The 16765-nt window shown below is 37.6% G+C and overlaps 1 pseudogene; it reads right to left on the bottom strand.

Moving 5' to 3' along the window:
• Nucleotides 1-1562: 1562 nt before the first annotated feature.
• On the bottom strand, nucleotides 1563-13524 carry LOC117405790 (cytoplasmic tyrosine-protein kinase BMX-like; annotated as a pseudogene).
• Between the last annotated feature and the right edge of the window lie 3241 nt (nucleotides 13525-16765).

The raw sequence follows: 16765 nt of genomic DNA, 5'->3' as shown, positions 1-16765 counted from the left end.
CTATTATAATGGTTCTGGAACCAGTCACTTCCATTGCTTCAAGCATGATCTTCCAAGTTGGAGCGCAGGTTATTGATTGGTCCGGTACTAAAATCTACACAGAATAGGATTGCTTATATAGAAAATATTAAACCATGTGTCTTCCTGGAGGACTGAATAGCAATTTTGCAAAGTGATAGTGACGTTAAGGGGGAAATTGTGATTTACTGTAAGGTTGGGATTTGAGTAGATGCTCCTGAAAGTGTGGCTATTCTATGAGAATTTGCCTCTGGATGAAGCAACAACGTGTGGTTGAAACGCATCTCTTCTGAAGGTTTCATGATGTTTATTGTGATAAAAGCAAAGCAAACTGCAGAGCCTAGTGAAAGCAAGGTAAAATATAGACAATGGGTTATCACGGATAAAAAAGGCGAAGTGTTTATTGTGGTTTGCTTTTACGTGCTTTGCTGTAAAACATCAGATCATTATCTATAGCAATGTATGAATCATCGTGAACTTCCTTTGTTAAAGCAGAAACTACTATTCAAAACGAGGAACCATGGTGGGTTTTAAAATCCCATCTTTTTCTTTTTTCATTCATTAGCATAACAAACTTGGCGTAATTTATTTGACTGACATGGGTTTAGCCCAAAGTGACATCATGTTTAACTGTTAACGATACGCCCCTACCATAATATTGTAAGCACATTAAAAGTTTACGGTAACATTTAAACTAAAAAGTTTACAAAACTTTTCTTGGGAACATTCACTTCTTGTAAATTACCCAATATTTTGTTTTCAGATTAAACCAGATAAGTAGTGGATAGCAAAGGGCCTTGCTGACTGCCTTTAAATATTGTCAGTCATTAGAGGAAGGAGCTAGTTGCTAAGTAAGCAAGTAAGATGGATTGAGAGAGATTTTTATCCAATAAGGTCACTCCATGGCAATGATCCTGTCACCATACACACAATTCTCCAGCAGTGTTTGAGAATTATATTTAAAGAAAAATATTTCACTGGCATGTAACACTGGCATTTATACAAAATATCGTCTTGACTCCTAAAAAGCTCCATAGCAAACAGTAGCCCTGTAGAAACACTCAAGACTACAGTAATTATTATTTGTTTGTTTATCAGACGCCTTTATCCAAGGCGACTTACAGAGACTCAGGTGTGTGAACTATGCATCAGCTGCACAGTCACTTACTATTACATCTCACCCAAAAGACGGAGCACAAGGAGGTTAAGTGACTTGCTCAGGGTCACACAGTGAGTCATTGGCTTGAACCGGGGATCTCCTGGTTACAAGCCCTTTTCTTTAACCACTGGACCATACAGTCTCCTAATGCCACTTACCTTGAGACTTCACCATCAGCAGCACTCAAAAAGACTCACAGTTAAAAAGGCACTCAGCTGGGATATAGAGACACAACTGAGTCAGGTTTCACAGACCAGAACATCGTTTGGATTGTCTCAAATAGCTCCACAGCTGTGACACTAAATAATAAAAATAGATACTCGAGCTGTACCTGATAGATGAGATGGTAACAAATGGAAAATAGCATCAGCGTCTAACAGTGTTCTTAGAACTGAACACACAAGACACAGACAAGATACGTGATCATCACAATGACAGCAGGGGAAGTTATGGCAAAACAGAATCAGCAGAAAAGACTATCAATATTTAACTGTAAAAACTAGAAAGTGACTAAACTCCTTTTTATAATATACCTTATCTTTAGAAATTAAAGGTTATATTTGGGCCCATTTTATCTGGGTTGGCATATCCATGTTCTAAACCAATAATCCCTTTACCAAAATATCTTCAAGGCAATTAGAACAGTGTTTTTTAGAGTAGTTCTGTGCTAATGGTACCCATGTGTACAAAGATACAGCATGGTGAACATTTCAGATATGCTGATGTACCAATGGTATCACAAACATAGGTTTTCATTATAGATTTAAGCATGACATTTGATCATACAATTGTATAATTTTCATTTAATGCACTAAAATTAACAGAAGAATATTTATAAAATGACAAAAGTCTTTGCTGTACAGGTCACGTAGTAGCAGGTGTTTAAAATACAATGCAAATGAAGGTGTCAAAAGAAACTTCTGAGCAAACGTTCCATACCAGTATGCCCCCCAAAACATTTGAAATGTAAGCTTTCTACTGACTACTGAGTTGAGTCGTTCAATTAAAGAATCACAGGCTGTCATTAAATCTCTAAAAACAACAGATGACATGCTTCTGATTTGTACTGTATATAAAATGAAGAAAGGTTTCTCTTGAGGAGCATCATTCCTCTAGCTTTGGCTAGTTTCCAGCAGCTGCTGAAAAGTAGGCCGCTCTTCTGGTTTATAAAAGAAAAAATATATGTATATTTGAATTTGCCGAACTTAGGCCCAGTCCATTGAAAGATATAATAATAATATAATAATAATAATTTATTTCTTAGCAGACGCCCTTATCCAGGGTGACTTACAAGATATCACATTATTTTTACATACAATTACCCATTTATACAGTTGTGTTTTTTTTTACTGGAGCAATCTAGGTAAAGTACCTTGCTCAAGGGTACAGCAGCAGTGTCCCCACCGGGGGATTGAACCCATGACCCTCCGGTCAAGAGTCCAGAGCCCTAACCACTACTCCACACTGCTGCCCTGACATAAACATACAGTACACAACACTTAGTTTAAATCTTGGGTAAACAGAGCTTTGAAAGCTGCAAATAAACTTATATCTCTCTCCAAAACAGTTTAATAAACACATCAAAAAAATACTTGCCTCATGCCAGCAGCTTTTGATTACTATATATAAGTCTTCATTCACCATCTGTGGTCTGTAAAGCCTGTATCCCTGCATGATCTTCTGAGCCACTTGTGTGTTATCATAAAGATCGTAAGGCTGCTTTCCCAAACTGAACACCTCCCACATCAGGACCCCTAAAGATAAAACACAACAAATCAGAGGTAAACAGAGAGGGGCATTGCTGCAGAACGAAGGCTCCTACATGGTAGTGCTGTGTGCGCAACTCGTAATAGACGTCATCATTATATGCTATAGCCTGATCTTCTGCTTTCCACAAAGAGACGTTGGCCCCAATTGCCAAATGTTTAACTCATGAATGTTCACAAACATCAAATTTGTATTTCATTTAGCAATATGGGGAACATTCACACAGCCATTCATCCAAAGTGTCATCTACACTATTTTTCTAAAAGGAGAGTAAGACTCATTGAAGCATGTGAAATGAACACAGTATTGTCAGTTTACAAATCTTTGCTGTTAGACAACAAAAAATCTAAATCGAAAAGTATATACCAAAAGCCCACACATGGGATTAGCTACTGAATCTGGTGTAATTCAAAACTTCTGGGGCAGACCACTTCACTGGAAACTTAGTACCAGCTGGACTTGTGTACTGATCATCCATCACGTACCTATGCAATGAATCAGGCATGTTCTCTTACCAACAATACTGCACACAGAGGACATGGTATCACTTTATTTTACAGGACATGCATAGCCATGTAACCACATTGTAATAACTGGGTTATACTAATGGTTCTGGTTCTTACAAGGAACACATGTGTAATTACATGTAAAAAGGCCTTGTGAACAACTTGTTAATTGATGTAACTCCATGGTAACAGCATGGTACACATTCCCATGTTATTAGACATGAATTCCCCCATTAGTTACCATGTACGTACACAAACCAATGGATTCTTTGTTTTTAGCAAGCACATATTTTTCAATTTCTTTGTTCTTAATAAGAGAGTAAGGGTGAGAATGTGATAGATGTGATTCACCAACATACTAATTTTTTATTTTTACATTATTTATCAGTAAAAGTAAAAAAAAGTACAACTGATACAGTAATCCATTGCATATCCGACTGCGATGGGACCAGAGTAAGGGCGGATATGTAAAAAGGTGGATGAATGAATCCTGTTTTAAATACCATTATACACAGCTGTAACAATTACTATATTGACACAATTATTGTTATGAGATTCAGCTTTTATTAGGGAGTTCCCCAAAATCCCTTGTTTAGAAAGATGCAGGGTATTAATGCTTGTGACAGAGTAGCCATCTACAGTGTGGGTGCGTGCATTCGCTGCAGAGTGACAGGCAGGAGATCTAGATGGAGGTTGAAGTTGATACGCCCCTCAGGCGAACAGGATTTATATACATCTCAACCCACTGAACAGCTCAGGTGACACTACCAGCAATGGCAGCGTGGACTACATACAACACAGTGTACGAAAACATTGGTAGGATCTGCAATATCTGAACTAATCTTGTGTGTTCAACATAAACTAACTAACGTTGCTGATCATGACGGATAAACGGTTAGGGCAGATATGTGACGGGCAGCTATGTGACGGATCCCTATACTGATATTGCCAAAAAAGATTGTCATATTGAAACAAAAAATAAACAAAAAGGATTACCATCATTTAATACAGATATTTTGAAACTCTATGCAACCACACATGGAAATACAGTGCAATTATGGTGCAGTTAGAGACACACCACGTTAAGTGTTTTCTCTATTTGTTAGACAAATTGATTTAATTTAGTTTTTCCTTTTACCTGGCCATTCCAAAGTCTGAAACTTTTACTTCAGGTCTTTTTCAACCAAGCAGTTTCTGGCAGACTGCAGTAGAAATAAATGTTTATGCTTAAACAGACCTGAATCTTATAGAACATTTGTGGGACATTTTTGATTACAGTTAGTGTTAAACTGACACTAGATAATGCTTTGTACAGTTACCAGTCCCTTTACAAGTTACTTAAAGCAATCAAGGTTAATTCAAGGGAAATATTTACTTTTTAAAAGGAGAGGAAACAAATATGTTTTGCATTACTCAAGCCAGATACAATATGTGGTGTATTCAATGGCAGTCAAGTAGTGAAGTGAAGTGGAAAATCCAGCCTGGTATGTTTTAAGTCAAGCTGAAGATGTGCTGTATCACGATTTACAATGCACATTCCAGTGGCTTGCTCACTTACTAAGTCTCTGTGTATAAACTGCTGGCTCTCCGGGTAGGTCATGGCATCACAGACGTTGAGACACATCTCTAGCAATTGCTTCTGCTGCATCTCCTTCCCATGAGCCTTCATGTAGTCTAGTAGGCAGCCATTGGACATGTATTCGGTCACAATATAGATGGGGTAGGCTTTGGTACAAACTCCATAGAGTGACACCAGCTTTGGATGTCTCAGTTTCCTTAAAGACTAAATGTTTTGGTAATGAAAACGGGAACCCCAGTGCATCTTCAGAGTATCCAGTGGTGGCTGCTTTCCGGACTGAGGTTTCCACATGGGATTCCCACCACCTCCTCGGTCATTTCTCCAGGTTACTCCAGGACAGGGGACTCCTCCTAGACACTTGGTAAGCCACAGTAGCATTTTGACCATGACTGGTACAACAGTGACTCGTTCTGATAAACGGCTATGCTATGAAACCCAATGATCTGTTTATAATGAACATTTTTACTAGATGAACTTGGTTTTTGTATCTGGGAATTTGTATTGTTGTCCTGTTGATGAATCAACAATCTATTAATCAAAAAGAAAAAATGGAACCATGTTATTATTTGCTAAACATTTTTTTTGTTTAAATTAGATCTGCAAAAGGACAGGGGTGGGACACATACAGAAGTTTAGAACACCCGAAGCAGAAATTTGGAGCTTGTAAAGCAGAAGCTTCATTACGTTATGCAAAACAGTTCTGAGAAATGTGTTAGCTAGTACACTAGGACATGCATAATGTTTAGCATGGCTTGAAAGCATATTGTCTAACATAATTTTTCCATGTGTTAAATATAATCACATGACCTGTTTTTACCCCACCTAGTTTTACATAATACTATTCTGAAAGTAGCATGCTATGAATCATTCTGTGAATGAATGATATAAGTACAAAATGAATGTGAAACAGGAGGAGGAAATGCATAAGAGAAAAGAAATGGACCAAGACTGACTATAAGAGGCGCTGTTTACAGATGAAATCTCTTCGCCCTACTGTTTCAGTGTTTGCACATCATTAATGAATGAATTCATCCTTAGACATGGAGCCCTCTTTGATCATTTTGATAGCGACATCATACTTCCCATTCCAAATCCCCAGCTGCACCGCTCCAAACTGCCCGCTGCCCAGCTCTTTCAACAGGGTTATTTCTTTTCAGCTCCCATTTCCCTAATAGCAGAGAAACATAACTGGAGTACAGTGATGTACATACTAGGGGGAGGGTTCAATCAACACCTTACAAAGCAGAAAATAAATGACTGATGCATAAAGTGGTCATTTTTACAAGGGCCTCATTGCAGCAATCCCAGCATGCTGAGTATGGGCAGAGACTGTCCCAAAGGTAAAACATATTGGTGATTTTATTAAACATGACGACCTTTCTCATGTTCATAAACATGCCAAATATCCATGAGCGGATATAGTACAAAAAAAATGATGATTAAGATCATATATAATGGGATCATAAACAAATATTACATAAACACTATACAAATGAAGAGTGTATAGAGTATTGCTTTACTGCAAGTTCAGAAATTACCATAAGCTGAGGATGTCTAGTAACTATTCTTAAAAAAATTATAATATAAAAAAAAAGTTTTAAAAAGCTGTACAGGTTTCTAACATCCACAAATATTCACCATAGAGTGTATTGTCATCTCTAATCCTCCGTCTCCCATTTAAAAGCACTTTACCTCCTGATATTGAATCATTTTCGGGATTGAGTCAAACAGGTGATTCTCTGCCAGGTAATACTGATTGGCAGGAGTAACAATTAAACGGTAATGCCGAATTGACCCATTTTTTATCTCTGAAACATAAAATCAAGACTTTTATAGACCATAAAATTCAACTTGAGAAACCGAGAAAAAAAAATGAAAGATTTAAAAACACATCTTCCCTTGCCTCTTCTTCCCTTATTGCTTGCTATAAATTCTGTAAGCACAGGAATTGAAAACCAGCTTACATCTTACTTATGTGGGCTTCACATGAGTCAGAGTGAAAATAGTTTGGTATTCAAACAAAATTAGCAAAACACCACTGAGTACATGTCACGGTTAAGGTGACCTGAGATAACCTAGCTAGTGTACCTATGTAGCTGACGACTACACCACCTTGTTTTGATAAGGCAAGGACCTTAATAACCAAATAGTTATTTCATTCCCCCATGTAGGTTCTTTGTTCCCCGGGTTCCCACACACACCCACACAATGGAGCGACATCTGGTAAAACAAATGTTATTGTTCTCAACAGGGTAAAAATGATTAAAACCAACCACAGGTGTAGTTCATATGTGTGTGTGTATATATATATATATATATATATATATATATTGTAACACAGTGGGGATGGGATTGGAGTCATCCCCGCAGTAAAATGTGTGGGTTTGTTTTGTTTGATTGTATTGCTTTATTGTTTAATTGGTTTTGTTAATTATTTTATTGCTCAGTTATTCCCGGCACCTGGAAACAATTGTAAATTAGTACCAGGTGCAGGGTATTTAAGGGAGGCAGATAGTCTGCTCATGGCTGCTGAGAGAGAAGGAAGCAGGATAGGTGCTCTGCTTCCGAGCAGTCGGGTGAAGAAAGGTAGTGTAAACCTGTGTGGTTTGTTTCGTGGTGAAGATTTTGTTTTGTGTTCCAGGTAAACAGCTTAGCTGTCCTGATTTATAGTTTAGGTTCCTGTTTGTTTAGTTAGCGCTCGTAAAGAGCTAGGTGTTTGTTTTGTATTTTGTTTATTTTTGTGTTTATTAAAAATTGTGCAACCGCACTTAAAAATCAACTTCTGTGTATTGGGTCTATTTTTAAAGGGGCAACGAACCGTGTGAGGTGCAATCTTATTACAATATATATATATATATATATATATATATATGACCTGTCCTGTGACTTTCTTATCACCATTACAATACAATAAGGGTTGCCTTTTCAATTTGGTACAATAGGAAACACTGTTGGTTGGTTTCACAGACACCTAAGGCAACACCAGGGAGTCCAAGATTAGTGGCAATCAATCTGTGAAACCAGTTGTGTATATGGTTTCTGAATGATTTTAAACTATTTCTAATATTTAGTGTTGGTGTGTAAAACTGAATTTTGGTTGCGGGTCAAACCCAGGGATTTACAAATACCGAGTGATACACGCCGCTGTATCACTCCATGATTATTATTTACAGGTGTTCGCCATAAGGCTCTGGACATTGTTTTCAACATATAAAATAAATATGTGGATTACAGACTAAAATATATTTTAAATATATCCCTTATATTTTAAATTATTAAAAATATAAGGATCATATTTTTCTACCATGTATAAAAAATATATGTTTTTTACATAAGGGAATAGACAATTATATTTCAATGCTGCTTTTCTGTCACATCCTACATTCTATTACAGGGTAAGATTTATTTTTTTTGGTGTCCTTGCTTACCGTGTAAGGTGTCAGTAACTCTCTTTGACTGACTACAGCAAGACAACGCCATTAACTAGGCATTGGAAAATGGACAATATTCCCTTACCTGTCCAGGTATAGGAGGAAGATGTTTGTCGGTATAACATTGATCTGGCTGCAATTGTCCTGCTATAAAATGAAAAATAACACATTATTTGAAACTTATATTATGTTGCTCCAATTGCGTACTTAGACTATACTTAAAATATAACAAGTTTTATTTTTGTCTTTGCCCCCCTTATCGCTAAAACTGTAAGTACAATTAAAATAGGCCCTTAATGCTGTTTTGCAGTTGTAAATCCTCTAAAAAGAATATGGTCATATAACGCAACAAGCAGGGCCCTGGTCTTGAAACAGCTGCTGAATTTCTAAAACTACATTTTATCAGCATTTCTCATTATCTACAAAATATAGTCCACACATTAAAAGTGATACACGCAGACCAGATACATGAGGACATGCACAACCAAAATAAATAAATAGATAAAAAAGGCAAAGCCCCAGAACAGAGACAAATGTAAGGATTTAGTGACATCTAGTGCCACTGATACAGTACCTCACACACACAAAACAATGATGCTATTGGAGAACAATACTAAAACAAATGACCTCTCATTGGCAAAAAAAACTTTCTTCAAAGCCCCTCCATTTTTTTTATTTGAGACACATGCCTCGGTTCGAATGTCAGTGAGTGAGTTTTCCAGTCAAATCTGTATATGAATAAAAAATCACAACACATGCCTTGTTTGCCTATGCGTTAATCCGGCCCTTGTCTCAAACTATCGTTTGTTCATTATGCACTGATGCAACCTTTATTTTTAGCAATATAAGACATATTCCAAGGCTTCTCTTCATGGGCACATTGGAAGACACAACACAATAATAGGACTGAAGACACAATAAAGGGGTCAGTTAAGAATAAATAACATGTGTTATTTCATGGTTGGCTGTAAGATAATTTCATTCCTTTCTAGAAATATACCATCCAAAAGGTCACATACACTAACACCTTGCTGAGGCACCTGTTTATCTCTTGCCTATGGGACAATGATCAGGAATTAGACAAAACATTTGTCTACAGTGTGTTGCACCTCCCAAATAATCTTACCGCTCTGCTATACCCTATCTAAAACATGCATGTAAAAGATAAAATATACTAGAGGTGTGCATTTGTGCAGATGTCTGTGATCGCTTGTGTATATGTATGTATATCTACCCTACAAAAGGTAATGTTGGACCAACAAGTAGAAAAACCAGCCGAAGGTGGCAAACCCTTGGCTACCCTTCACGTGACTGATTAATCTTAAAACAGATTACCAGGTCTGACCAACATTGATAGAGCAGTATAAAAGGGGAATATAAAAAAAATATATAAAAGGGGAGTGTAAAGCTCTATTTTTCACAACTTTATCCATAATAATTCAATGTTTAGATAATTGTTTTCTAAACCCATCTGCAGACTGTACTGGTGGATTCTAAAAGATTATTCTTCAAGACAAATTCTTGGCACATCCAATTAAACGTTAAGACATTATACGCGATGGAAAAATGTTACACCATCTGTCATCAACACAAGTATTGTAATTGAGTAACGCCTTCAGGTTAAACCACAAAACAGCACTGTCGGCTGTACCTCATAAATTAAGACTCAGTTTTTCTGCTGTACAGCAGCTGTACCTGCAAGATATATATATTTTCCCTCTGATTATAACTTTTTCTAGCATGCAAGGCCTTGCCTTTGAAATATTAATCATAAAAAAACCATTGTGGGGGGAAAAAAAATACTTTTCTTCTACCACATTTGTATCTGTTCCATGAATCCAGTCTGTAACAATCTGCTGGCTGAATATTATATAAAGGTTAACTGTAGCTGATACAGTACTGTGACAGGGTAGCCGAGGGTGATGACATACCCAGACAAGACAGCTGACAGACAAACACAGACAGGTACTGCAGTGAAAGCGCTCTTGTGCACCGTTTTTATTGCACAAAAATAAAATAAATATTTAAACAGAAAACACTGCTCACAGAGCAAAATAAAAAAGGTAAACAAAACAAATCACGAACACATAAAAACAAAACAATACCTCAGTCAGGCTGGGCAATCACCTTCACTGATCCTGTAGGCTACTCTAGTTTTATTCTTAGTTTTTGATTTCAATATTCCCGCGTCTCACTCTCACTTTCGCACGCTTTCCTCCTCCTAACACTGAAAGCTGCAGGGTTGTATACCGGTGACCATTAATTAATCAATTAATTAATCTGGAGATGTTCTCCTTCTGCACAGGGTTTGCTAATATCTGCGTGGTCGACAGCAACTCTGTCTATAATTAAGTTGCTGCCGACCATGCATTTTCATGAGATGTCATGGCAGAGACGAACTGCTAACAATCGCTCCTGCCAGACCACAGCCAAACCAAACATTTTTAAATAACACGAAATACATTTAAACCATACACTACTAAAACATACTTGTTTTAAATACACATAAAACACTACAGTATTTACAATACGTTTCCTTTTGAAATTATAATAATAAAAATAAACCCAAGACATTTAAATCAGCAGGGCTTTGCCCTGCCCCCTCTCATATGTGCATGGCTTTTCCTCTGCCCTGCCACAAGTACCTATACCATTTCTGTATAATTATCATTTGTAATTCCTTGGATATTTCCCAGATAGTATAATTCATTGACAGCCATCCTGCCACCCCTTTTTTCCGTCCTACTGGACAGTGATTAGTTGGAAGGAGAGACTTCCACTGCCAGCCTGCACCCCTAACTAGAACTAGACAACTCTATTACTAAATACCTAAAACTCATTAATTTTACAGTGTAATCCGTAAATGCATAACATGTGGAAAGCATGGTTGCTCAGACACTGCAAAATCTTTAAGGAAAACAGTTTTCAGCGATTACACTTAAAAGCATGCAGCAGTGTTTGTATAAACTACAAACCCAGACTGTCAGAAATGGTGGACTGTCTCAATGGAGGTGGATGGCAACTAATAAATCATACCTGCATGAACATGAGTAAATAAAATTACTGCCAGCATGGAATGTTATCAGCTCATAAAGTTATATTGAAATCTATGTTTTAGCGTTCTTCATGAATTACTCATATCATTAACCAATAAAGTATTTTGACACACTTCATGGGTATGTATTTCTTGCTCAAGGCTAGTTACTTGGAATAAGTTTTATAATTTTTCCATGTATGACCTGTATTTTACATTATTGAACAACTTCTTGGCAAAATTGCCCACTCCATAGTAAATGACTGAAGTGGGGTAATTTGTCCACAGTGGAAAATCACAGTAGGTTTACACAACAGTTATTGGGGAAATTGGGCTGTTCTGTCTTGAGCAGGTCCAGAAATACCATCTGGAAAGCATTCTTGTTAGAATCATCCCAGTCCTAGAACCCCCCACTGATGTGTTGCAAAACCAATGTGACCACAAAAGGGCACTGTACTTTAAAGTGGTATTGCAGAGTAGAGAGACTATTGAGTCAAGGCAGGTCTTCATGACAACAGGACCCACAAGAAAACAGATGGCAAACATTCTGTCCTGGGTTACTGCAATCAGTGAGAGTTACCCAGAGGAGTGGCTACAGCATACCGTGCAGCTAATGCATCTTCACAATGTCCATCAGCAAAGTAAGTCAATGGGTGTGACGTTGGAATATAGACACTTACTAGTAAAAGTGCACATTCTGTCCATATGTAATGTCCATGGGACTTTCATAAAGATTGTATTATTATGAGTAAATTAAGCTAGTGTATAAAATATTTTATCATGAACAGACTCAGTCAATATTCAAAATAAGGGCTGAATGCATCATCAGTTAATGGGATACTTCATAAGAACTGAATTGAACACAGTGTTGTAGGAAATCAGGTGTTTATGACGAGCAGTAATTGTTTTTGGAAATAAAGAATTCAGTTCATGTTTGTGTACATCAGCAGGCTAATTCGTGAAACCGTTAAAATGAGCTATACTGTAGTATTTCCCCATATTATCACTTGCTGCTTACAAACTAACAAACCTAAACATACCAAAACTGTGACTGTTAACTAACATGAAAGCCTTGGTAATTAACAAACAAGCGGTAGAGGATATCTTCATGTGTTCTTTTTAGACCAACCACACGTGTGCCAGAAAGGGGATCGGCTGATGGTGGTTGGAAGAGCTCTCCTTTGCCTTACAGCAAGGGGCCAGTCAAGTCACTTGGGTTATGAGAAAACATTTGCAGGTATGGACTGAACAGAAATATGTTTCATTATTTCCACTAATTTTGATTATGGTAAAGATTAAGTAGCGGGGTTCAGAAAAACATCGTTTTACATGTCCATACGTGTTGCTATAACATACCTATAAATTTTCTTTTCATTGGTGGAGTTTCCATGTGTGTTTTTTTTTTTAGCTTGAGACATTTGCTTGAGAAAAATGCCTCGTGCAAAATGCTTTTTCGGTTTCTATTCGCTCTGTTTATTTTACTCGAGAAAATACGGCTTTTCACCTGACGTCATGCAAATGAAGGGGAAAGTTGGGGTTGACATGTAAATGACCTTTGCATAAAGTTCTTGTGCTTCTTTTCACAAATGGCTCAAGAAATGATACACAACAGCATCTAAGCTGTGATTTCTAAATACCTAGTGCCTGGTTATTTAATAATATGTTTTACTGCTCTTGCCCAAATTGTTTTTCAAATGTCATTAGTGGGTGTCATGTCATTAGTAGTGAATACTGTTTCAACTAATTTATCTTACGACTCATAAATTAAAAATGAACTTGAGGTATAAAATTAAACTGAACAACAGCTATTGCAGATCACCAAGACTGAAAACCATAATTTCCCTTTCATTCAGACAATACAGCATATAGCAGATCAGGTGATGCTCTGTATACTACCCTGGCTTAGAAACCCTACCCCGTCCGGACGGCTGACAGCTGCTGAGGAAGGATTCAAAACCACACTTGGGCAAATACGGGTAGTGGGCACTTGAAAGGGAGGTGGCGGATACTGATGAAATTAACTGAAGTGCAGCATTAGTTAGTTCCCAAAATTGCCACTGGCTGCTGTATCCTGCACAAACTCTTGTCAACAACAAAATGAAGTAGAATCAGTTGCTGCCTGTGAGACAGACTGGGAAGGTTACCAGTGTTACCAAGCCTCAGGAGAAAAAAAAGCGGGACTGCCTTTCAAAACAAGCCCAAAACAAGCGAACGCATGTTAGAGTATGGGTGTTTATGCAAATTTAAACCCGCAACTCAAAAAACAAGCCCAATCCCACTTATTATAAGCAGACTTGGCAATTGTGAAGGTTACCTCAGTTTCCATTGGACAGCAGTGATCTGAGAAGGCTCGTGCTGTCAGAGATTCTCTCCTTTCTTTTAAATTGTGCTGGATTTGCTGTTGTGTTAAATATTAATGAAACAAACAAATAAAACACAATCAATACGTTCATTTGCAATTTTATTTGGTCAGTTCTGAGAGGGCATCAACAACCTGTTGGATGTTGTTGCGCTGTTTTGGGCGATCGAGCTGGCTCATGACATCCAGTTCACCAGCTGTATTTATTAACGTGAAGGGCAGACACACGTTGTCTTTGGACATAGCTGGGATCAAAAAAAGGACAGGAATTAATTCAGTTAGACATTTAAGCAGCTCACTGTTTAACTTTAGCGTAGTTTTTACAGCAAGGGTATTCTCAAACAGCTGCTTTAATACTATAACAAGGGCTTAACGCAGTTCATGGTAAGTGGTTTTATACAGAACTGTAAACCCACAAGAGATATACAACAACATGACAGGACAGACACCGCAAAAAACAATAATAAAAAACCCACCCGCATTATCGTTAAGGTGAACTACTCCACTGCTAACCGTAAAATCGCCCTTCAGCCACTACTTTCTACCGTCTTGGAATCCACAGTAACAACTGACCTGCTCCCTTGCAGTATTTACAGTTAAGGATAAACACGCTCATTAACATTTACACGTGAAAAGCGGGTTTCCATGCAAAATTGAGCGTGGATTTTCCCCCGTGTTTCATCATTTACATGAGTAAATGAGATTTAACCTATCCCTCTCTTTGGACGTTTTTTTTGGCCACAAACCTGATTTACACGAGTAATTCTCCCAAACGTGCACGCGCATCGGCATTCCACGTGTAAATTGACCCACATGGAAACCCCACGATTGTCTACTCAACAGGAAATGCTAAAAATGTAAATTAAATGTAAATGTAAATTGCTGTATGAAGCAGCGTAAAGTTATGGATGCCCATTTGAGACTGGGGTGCCTTATGACAAGCATTTTATATTGGAGTGGGTTATCAAGAGGTTAGTGTCTTTATTATTTATTTATTTATGTATTTATTTATTTATTAGAAGATGCCCTTATCCAAGGTGACTTACAGTTGTTGCAATGTATCACATTACAAAATATCACATTACAGACAATAGCAGTTATTTTGACCTGAAAAAAGAAAGAAGGACCAGGGGTCACAAATGGAGATTAGATAAAGGGGCATTCAGAACAGAAAATAGGAGGCACTTTTTTACACAGAGAATTGTGAGGGTCTGGAACCAACTCCCCAGTAATGTTGTTGAAGCTGACACCCTGGGATCCTTCAAGAAGCTGCTTGATGAGATTCTGGGATCAATAAGCTACTAACAACCAAACAAGCAAGATGGGCTGAATGGCCTCCTCGTGTTTGTAAACTTTCTTATGTTCTTATCTTCTTAGATTTAAACATAGTTTCCATCCAATTCAATGTTCATGGTTTCTTTATAACACAGTACTCCTTCACTGGTCCTTTTGTAACCATTACAAAAGGAACAGATTGCTTGGCCACATCTCCTCTTATACCTTCAGTCACGCCCCATTTGGTAGCGAGTGCAATCATGTATCCTCCAATCCATGACCGATACATCGCCTACCGCATTAAGGCAATGACTTCTGGTATTGTGACTCCGCCCCCTTTCTGGATGGCCGACTTCCGACTGACCCTGGAATGAACTGTCAAACCATCCAGTCCAGGGCACATTGTTCCTGTTATACCGTGCCCTCACAGGTCGTGAGGGAGATTGTTGACTAGGATTCATTTGCTCTCTGTCACAGAGTATCATCTATATATAAATATATACAGTAGATATAGAATATTCCTATAGGTTGCTGTACGACACAAGTTGATATCCACCCCTAGTGCCTTTCAGTGGGGTGGAAATTAACTTGTATCGTACAGCACCCTACAGTGCTCTATCCTTTATAGTATAAAGTTCAATAAGAAACAGTATAGCTACTCCTAACTTGACATCATGTCCGTCTGATAGAAACTATCTGATCAGGGTCTACTTTGGTTTCTGGAAAGTCTTGGAAGGCTGTTTGGAAATACATTTGGCATACAGTGGTAACAAGTGCATCAAAAGAGGACTTGGTGTCCTGTTATTCTGAAGAGAACATGTCAAATTAATTGTATTATATAAAAATTACAAACATATGGCTTGATGCACAGTTATTTTTAAAGGGTTCATACATACACCTTTTGTCTTTTTCCAAAGACTCCCTTATAAATCAAACATTGCACTTCAAAGGGCTCATTCAAACATTAAACAAATCGGGAAGATAATATTGTTTAAATGTATTTTTTGGCATTTTTTTTAATACAAGGTTTTGTATAAATACGACAAATGTAAGGTTAGGTATAGCAGGTGGCCTGTAAATCTTTTAATACTCTCTTTTCAGGCTGGTTATTTTAAATTGGACGTTTGCGTTATTTTAGGCTGTATACCAAGAAACATGTCTGACACGAAATATGTATTGCTGGCAGGAGTACGCAGCTGGAATCTCACTTCCACGTTATATTTATCCCAGGGGTGCTTTTTCTTATGAATTATTTTTTCTTTGACTCCTCGTCTCTCTTGGGTTCAGTTATGGTTCAGCTTACAGGTAAGATGAGTTTGGAGGCATCAGTACTAATGGAGAGAAATTCTCCAAAGAAATGTACCTGATGTTTATTGACATCAAAATATATTTTCTCTTTGAGTTTAGTTTTGGAGCATGCATTGGAAGGAATATTGCAGAGAAGGATAGCACTGACCCTGGTTGAGGTTAAATTTTTCAAAACACAAGGACAAGCTTCAAAACTGAGCATTAGGGAGTGGCATTCAATGTCAAGAAAGGAAATAAGACACTTGCCAACTGCAGCATACTTTAGGAATGCAATAACAACCAAAAAAATGTTTAATGAAAGCCTCATCGTCAAGTATGAGAATTGCAGA

Source organism: Acipenser ruthenus, chromosome 9 (assembly GCF_902713425.1).
Source record: "Acipenser ruthenus chromosome 9, fAciRut3.2 maternal haplotype, whole genome shotgun sequence".
Lineage (NCBI taxonomy): Eukaryota > Metazoa > Chordata > Actinopteri > Acipenseriformes > Acipenseridae > Acipenser > Acipenser ruthenus.
Note: the sequence above shows the minus strand (reverse complement) of the source record. Positions and strands in the feature narration are given on the sequence as shown.